At 44.0% G+C, this 7,446-nt stretch overlaps 1 non-coding gene across 1 annotated transcript; it reads left to right on the top strand.

Moving 5' to 3' along the window:
* The first annotated feature begins 132 nt into the window (after nucleotides 1-132).
* TRNAQ-CUG (transfer RNA glutamine (anticodon CUG)) lies at nucleotides 133-204 on the top strand. The gene has a single exon. It is a non-coding gene; the product is annotated as a tRNA-Gln (tRNA).
* Nucleotides 205-7,446: the final 7,242 nt, after the last annotated feature.

Genomic DNA, 7,446 nt, shown 5'->3' with positions numbered 1-7,446 from the left:
GTTGCTCCGTATGCGCTCAGTCTTTGGTAGAGGAAGCAGACCCTGAGACTCGCGCCCATAGAGGCTGACAGGGCTGAGAGGAAAGGGGGCAGAGCGGGGACTTGGGCAGGAGAGCAGCGGTTTGGCTGCACCGGTTCCATGGTGTAATGGTTAGCACTCTGGACTCTGAATCCAGCGATCCGAGTTCAAATCTCGGTGGGACCTGACCTTTTCTTTCCTTCCCCAGCGGCTGAGTTTTGTAGCTACAATCTGCATGTCCTGAGCATCGCAGTCTCTGCTGGGTTTTTAAATGATTTGTATGATTCCCTCAGATGACAGAAGCGTCCAGCAGTCGGCTGTGATAACTGCTGCTGGGAATGGTGCAGACCCCACAGTCACAGGATGCGACACCATTACCCCCGCCTCACACCGCAGCAATAACATTTTACAGCTCCGAACACTTAAAGGGTCCGCTCATAGATCACCTGTATATCTCTATTACACGTTTTAGGCCTCAGTCACACATCCGAATTGAAACACGTACAGTACAGACCAAAAGTTTGGACACACCTTCTCATTTAAAGATTTTTCTGTATTTTCATAACTATGAAAATTGTACATTCACACTGAAGGCATCAAAACTATGAATTAACACATGTGGAATTATATACTTAACAAAAAAGTGTGAAACAACTGAAAATATGTCTTATATTCTAGGTTCTTCAAAGTAGCCACCTTTTGCTTTGATGACTGCTTTGCACACTCTTGGCATTCTCTTGATGAGCTTCAAGAGGTAGTCACCGGAAATGGTCTTCCAACAATCTTGAAGGAGTTCCCAGAGATGCTTAGCACTTGTTGGCCCTTTTGCCTTCACTCTGCGGTCCAGCTCACCCCAAACCATCTCGATTGGGTTCAGGTCTGGTGACTGTGGAGGCCAGGTCATCTGGCGTAGCACCCCATCACTCTCCCTCTTGGTCAAATAGCCCTTACACAGCCTGGAGGTGTGTTTGGGGTCATTGTCCTGTTGAAAAATAAATGATGGTCCAACTAAACGCAAACAGGATGGAATAGCATGCCGCTGCAAGATGCTGTGGTAGCCATGCTGGTTCAGTATGCCTTCAATTTTGAATAAATCCGCAACAGTGTCAAAAGCAAAGCACCCCCACACCATCACACCTCCTCCTCCATGCTTCACGGTGGGAATCAGGCATGTAGAGTCCATCCTTTCACCTTTTCTGTGTCACACAAAGACACGGTGTTTGGATCCAAAGATCTCAAATTTGGACTCATCAGACCAAAGCACAGATTTTCACTGGTCTAATGTCCATTCCTTGTGTTCTTTAGCCCAAACAAGTCTCTTCTGCTTGTTGCCTGTCCTTAGCAGTGGTTTCCTAGCAGCTATTTTACCATGAAGGCCTGCTGCACAAAGTCTCCTCTCAACAGTTGTTGAAGAGATGTGTCTGCTGCTAGAACTCTGTGTGGCATTGACCTGCTCTCTAATCTGAGCTGCTGTTAACCTGCAATTTCTGAGGTTGGTGACTCGGATAAACTTATCCTCAGAAGCAGAGGTGACTCTTGGTCTTCCTTTCCTGGGGCGGTCCTCATGTGAGCCAGTTTCTTTCTAGTGCTTGATGGTTTTTGCAACTGCACTTGGGGACACTTTCAAAGTTTGCCCAATTTTTCGAACTGACTGACCTTCATTTTTTAAAGTAATGATGGCCACTCGTTTTTCTTTACTTAGCTGTTTTTTTCTTGCCATAATACAAATTCTAACAGTCTATTCAGTAGGACTATCAGCTGTGTATCCACCTGACTTCTGCACAACACAACTGATGGTCCCAACCCTATTTATAAGGCAAGAAATCTCACTTATTAAACCTGACAGGGCACACCTGTGAAGTGAAAACCATTTCCGGTGACTACCTCTTGAAGCTCATCAAGAGAATGCCAAGAGTGTGCAAAGCAGTCATCAAAGCAAAAGGTGGCTACTTTGAAGAACCTAGAATATAAGACATATTTTCAGTTGTTTCACACTTTTTTGTTAAGTATATAATTCCACATGTGTTAATTCATAGTTTTGATGCCTTCAGTGTGAATGTACAATTTTCAAAGTCATGAAAATACAGAAAAATCTTTAAATGAGAAGGTGTGTCCAAACTTTTGGTCTGTACTGTACATGAAAAAATGGTGCCAAGTCATCAGGGTGTCCTGAGCACGTGACGCGACCTGATCATCATCGGTGCCCATCGAAAGGCACTGGTGTCCTGCATCCGGCTCTGCACCTGCTCAGATAATTATCAGCAACGCCCTTAGTGACTGACAAGATTACATGAAAAGGGGTTTTCTCCGGAGTTAAACTATTTTGTAACTAAACGCTAACAATAGGTTAAAAAATTCAACACCATCTGTGTCACTTAATGTATCTTCTGCTACCTCATTCCAATGTGCCCTATTCTCTTCCAATGTCTACCTTACGTCGCCTGTCCTAACACAGGGACATACGACCGCTGCAGCCAATCACTGTCTGGAGCTGGTAACCAGAGTGGGAGAGTAGATAAGACTCCAAGGCTATGTTCACACACATTGGGGTTTTCAGCGTATTTTGCTGCAGATTTTTATGCATATTTTCAGCTGCGTTTTGCAGTATCAGCAAAGTCTATGAGAAACCAGAATTCTCTGTTCACACATCTTGTTTTTTTTTTGTTACGTATTTTGTGCCTCTTGGGTTTTTGGAAAATGGAGTATGTCACTTCTTTCAGCGTTTTTCCATACATAGGAAGTAATGGGTGGTGAAAAAAACACTGAAAAAACACAGGTAACTTTTTTCAGCGTTTTTGATGGCAAAATAGAATGGGGTTCTTTTTTTTCACAGAACTTTATGTGCATGCATAAATAGAGACTGAAGGACAGTGAAAAAACGCATCAAAAAACGCAGCAAAACCTGCTTTTTTGACACAGCTGATTTCCTGCCAGAGATCAGTTTTGCTGCAGATTTCTGATGTAAAAAAAACCACAACATGTGGGAACATAGCCTAAAGATGAGCAAACAGTTTCAACCCCTAGCTCCGACCTCTGGTCTGGTCCTTGCAGGCAGCATCTTCTGGCCCCTTCTGCTGCTTCTTAGACTCCATGTCGTCATATTAGGCCTTGTCACTAGGCCTTGCCCAACGCCATGATGTTGCATGGCCAAGGAAGCGATAGAGGATGCCAGCTTCAGAAATGACATCTAGCTACAGCAGAGGACCAGACCTGAGGTTGGAACTGGGTAGCTAAAATCTTTTTGCTCATCTCTAGAAGCCATTGATGGGAAACCGGGCAGCATCAGAATGGGAACAGCGAGATGAGGAGTATTTTATTTTTCCTAAGCCAATCCTAGGGCCCCGACGCTCTCAACCCTATGACGCTGACAACGAGAGCAGAGCTGTGTGACCTGCCGCTCAATTCAACTACTAACCATGGTCTTGTGACCAGGGGAGAACGGGAGACACGTTCTAGTGGTAGGACCCCCACAATATAACAGTTATCACCTATATGGTGGTTATTTGATAAATTCTTTAGGCTGGGATGCTCTTATAAAGCAAACCTTTTCATAAAAATGCTGTTTACCTGCAGATAGAGGGTTAAAATCCTGCCTGGTCAACTTATTGGAGCAACAGACACAGGGATAAAATAAATTTATATTCTCCCTGCAGCTGCTCCATCCCAGTCATCGGGGGTGTAGGGAGCAGTCACCGGTCACCATACAGTGAGTGCGCTGTGATCACTCTCTGGAATATTGACATCTCGCTCTGCAGAGTGTGTGTGCTAACACTGTTACCTACATATTACCCTCTATATCAGCAGGTAAACAGCATTTAAGTACCAAAATGGGCCATATTTTTAAATTAAACTTTCCCCTCTGTAAAACAAAAATGACAAAACCAGAGTAGATAAATTCAGGGGCCTTACTCTAGTGAACCAAAATCCAGAAAAAAACCCTTTCTAAAAATATTCTTTATTAAAGTCTTCTTTAAATTACTAATAATCACCCCACATAAATAGACAAACAAAAAATAGTGATTTAATTATTAACAGGGTCATTAAATATACTGCAAGGTCCCTGCCAGGAACCCTATTATTACCCCTACCTTGCTGCGGAGGTTGGCACCCTAAGAGATGATCGAGATTGGCGCCCCCGATCATCGTAGGCTGACACTATGGTTCCCTAGTTATCCCTATTGCCTTATCTCAAAATGTATACACTTTGTCGTGGTGTTACTGTATCTAGTCCTGCTTAGAGTTAAGATGGTAAAGGCAGAAATGGAGACAGACACATATGCCGTAAATAATTTCTCTTCTTGGGGTTTAAATATGTCCTAAAAAAATCCCTGCCTGTCAGCAGAGGTTAACACTCTAATGTTTATTGGTGCCCCTGCTCCTCGTCAGCTGATTCTAGTCGACCCTACCAGGCCCTCACGCGGTTCAGGGATAGGATCTCCTAAAATGGAATGGAACAAAGATGGATTAGTAGCCTATCCGGCTAACAGTAACACAACATCTCCACTCCCATTATTAGTATGCAATGTAGAGACACATTTACGATAATGGTACAGGTGTTTCAATTAAATTAAAGAAAAGGTATAGGGATAGGCTGTGTGCCCACGATGCAGGTTTAATGAGTTTCCGCGGCCGCATTTCCGCCGCGGAAACGCATTAAAATCGCTTGTTAAGATGTCTGCCATGTTTCCCAATAATAATCCGCATGTGCTGTGCACATGCTACGGAAATTTCCGCTGCGGATTATGATTGCGGAAAAATCCGCAGCCCAACCATTTTGGGCGCGATTTCGCTGCAAAATTGCGCTCATTGATTTGCATTGGACCGCATAACATCCGCATGTATACATGTGCACATGCGGATATTATGCGGTTCAATGCGCGGATGGTACCAGGGTTGGGAAAAGAGGAGACTCTCATCCTACCCGGGTACCATGGTACCTGCAAGTGAAAAAAGAATTATAAAGTAAAAAAAATCATTCATACTCACCTCTCCGGCGGCCCCCCGGTCTCCTCCCGCCAGCCATCCTCACTCCTCGGTGGCCCACGGTGTACTGGCAGGACCTGCGGTGACGTCATTTAGTCAGCTGATGGTCTCGTCACCATCAGCTGACCGCTGACGTCGGCGGTCGTGTGACCATCAGCCGACTAAATTACGTCACCGCAGGTCCTGCCAGTACACCGCAGGCCGCCGAGGAGAGAGGACTCCGCCTGGAGCAGAATGGGGGCTGCAGGAGAGGTGAGTATAAGGTTTTTTCTTACTTTTTAATTCTTTTTATTTACACTAGATGCACGATTTGAAGCAGAAATCTCCTCATAAGTTGGTCACACAATATTAATCCTTGCCAGTTGCATGGATTTACAGTGGTGGCCAAAAGTATTGGCACCCCTGCAATTCTGTCAGATAATACTCAGTTTCTTCCTGAAAATGATTGCAATCACAAATTCTTTGGTATTATTTTCTTCATTTAATTTGTCTTCAATGAAAAAACAAAAAAAGAATTGTCCTAAAGCCAAACTGGATATAATTCCACACCAAACCTAGAAAAGGGGGTGGACAAAAGTATTGGCACTGTTTGAAAAATCATGTGATGCTTCTCTAATTCGTGTAATTAACAGCACCTGTAACTTACCTGTGGCACCTAACAGGTGTTGGCAATAACTAAATCACACTTGCCGCCAGTTAGCATGGATTAAAGTTGACTCAACCTCTGTCCTGTGTCCTTGTGTGTACCACATTGAGCATGGAGAAAAGAAAGAAGACCAAAGAACTGTCTGAGGACTTGAGAAACCTAATTGTGAGGAAGCATGAGCAATCTCAAGGCTACAAGTCCATCTCCAAAGACCTGAATGTTCCTGTGTCTTCCGTGCGCAGTGTCATCAAGAAGTTTAAAGCCCATGGCCCTGTGGCTAACCTCCCTAGATGTGGACGGAAAAGAAAAAATGACGAGAGATTTCAACGCAAGATTGTGCGGATGGTGGATAAAGAACCTCGACTAACATCCAAACAAGTTCAAGTTGCCCTGCAGTCCGAGGGTACTTCTGTGTCAACCCGTACTATCCGTTGGCGTCTGAATGAAAAGGGACTGTATGGTAGGATACCCAAGAAGACCCCACTTCTTACCCCGAGACATAAAAAAGCCAGGCTGGAGTTTGCCAAAACTTACCTGAGAAAGCCTAAAACGTTTTGGAAGAATGTTCTCTGGTCAGATGAGACAAAAGTAGAGCTTTCTGGGAAAAAGCATCAACATAGAGTGTACAGGAAAAAAAAAGAGGCATTCAAAGAAAAGAACACGGTCCCTACAGTCAAACATGGAGGAGGTTCCCTGATGTTTTGGGGTTGCTTTGCTGCCTCTGGCACTGGACTGCTTGACCGTGTGCATGGCATTATGAAGTCTGAAGACTACCAACAAATTTTGCAGCATAATGTAGGGCCCAGTGTGAGAAAGCTGGGTCTCCCTCAGAGGTCATGGGTCTTCCAGCAGGACAATGACCCAAAACACACTTCCAAAAGCACTATAAAATGGTTTGAGAGAAAGCACTGGAGACTTCTAAGGTGGCCAGCAATGAATCCAGACCTGAATCCCATAGAACACCTGTGGAGAGATCTCAAAATGGCAGTTTGGAGAAGGCACCCTTCAAATATCAGGGACCTGGAGCAGTTTGCCAAAGAAGAATGGTCTACAATTCCAGCAGAGCATTGTAAGAAACTCATTGATGGTTACCGGAAGCGGTTGTTCGCAGTTATTTTGGCTAAAGGTTGTGCAACCAAGTATTAGGCTGAGGGTGCCAATACTTTTGTCTGGCCCATTTTTGGAGTTTTGTGTGAAATGATCAATGATTTGATTTTTGCTTCATTCTCTTTTGTGTTTTTTATTAAATGAAGATAATAAGACCAAAGAATTTGTGATTGCAATCATTTTCAGGAAGAAACTGAGTATTATCTGACAGAATTGCAGGGGTGCCAATACTTTTGGCCACCACTGTATATTGTGATGCTCAGAATCGCTTGGAAAACCGCTTGAAAAAAAAAAAACGCATGTAAAATCCGCATTAGTTTTTTCTGCCAAGGAGATGCAGAAATGCTCAGGAAATTTCTGCTTCAAATCTGCATCGTGGGCACATAGCTTTACACATTGGTCCTCACACAGCTGAAAAATATATTGCAGTCATTTTTACTCACATATAGGATACAGTGTCCTTTTTCATATATATGTGCATTGATTCTTTAATAAGATTCAAAATGAAGGTCACCACTTATCTTATTTTGTCCCATTAAAGACAGCCGGCGCGTTTCCCCCTTCTCTGTTTCAGGGGTCCATCAGGGGATGCTGGTAGCAAAGCACAGGTGCTTCAGTGTGCAACAGGGGACCCAGTGGAACTCTGCGTAAAACGAAAATGCCCAGCTCTGGGAACGGTGCCGTTCCAGCAA

This window comes from Phyllobates terribilis, unplaced genomic scaffold, assembly GCF_046119375.1.
Source record: "Phyllobates terribilis strain yellow unplaced genomic scaffold, ASM4611937v1 Scaffold_11__3_contigs__length_659146591, whole genome shotgun sequence".
NCBI lineage: Eukaryota > Metazoa > Chordata > Amphibia > Anura > Dendrobatidae > Phyllobates > Phyllobates terribilis.
Note: the sequence above shows the minus strand (reverse complement) of the source record. Positions and strands in the feature narration are given on the sequence as shown.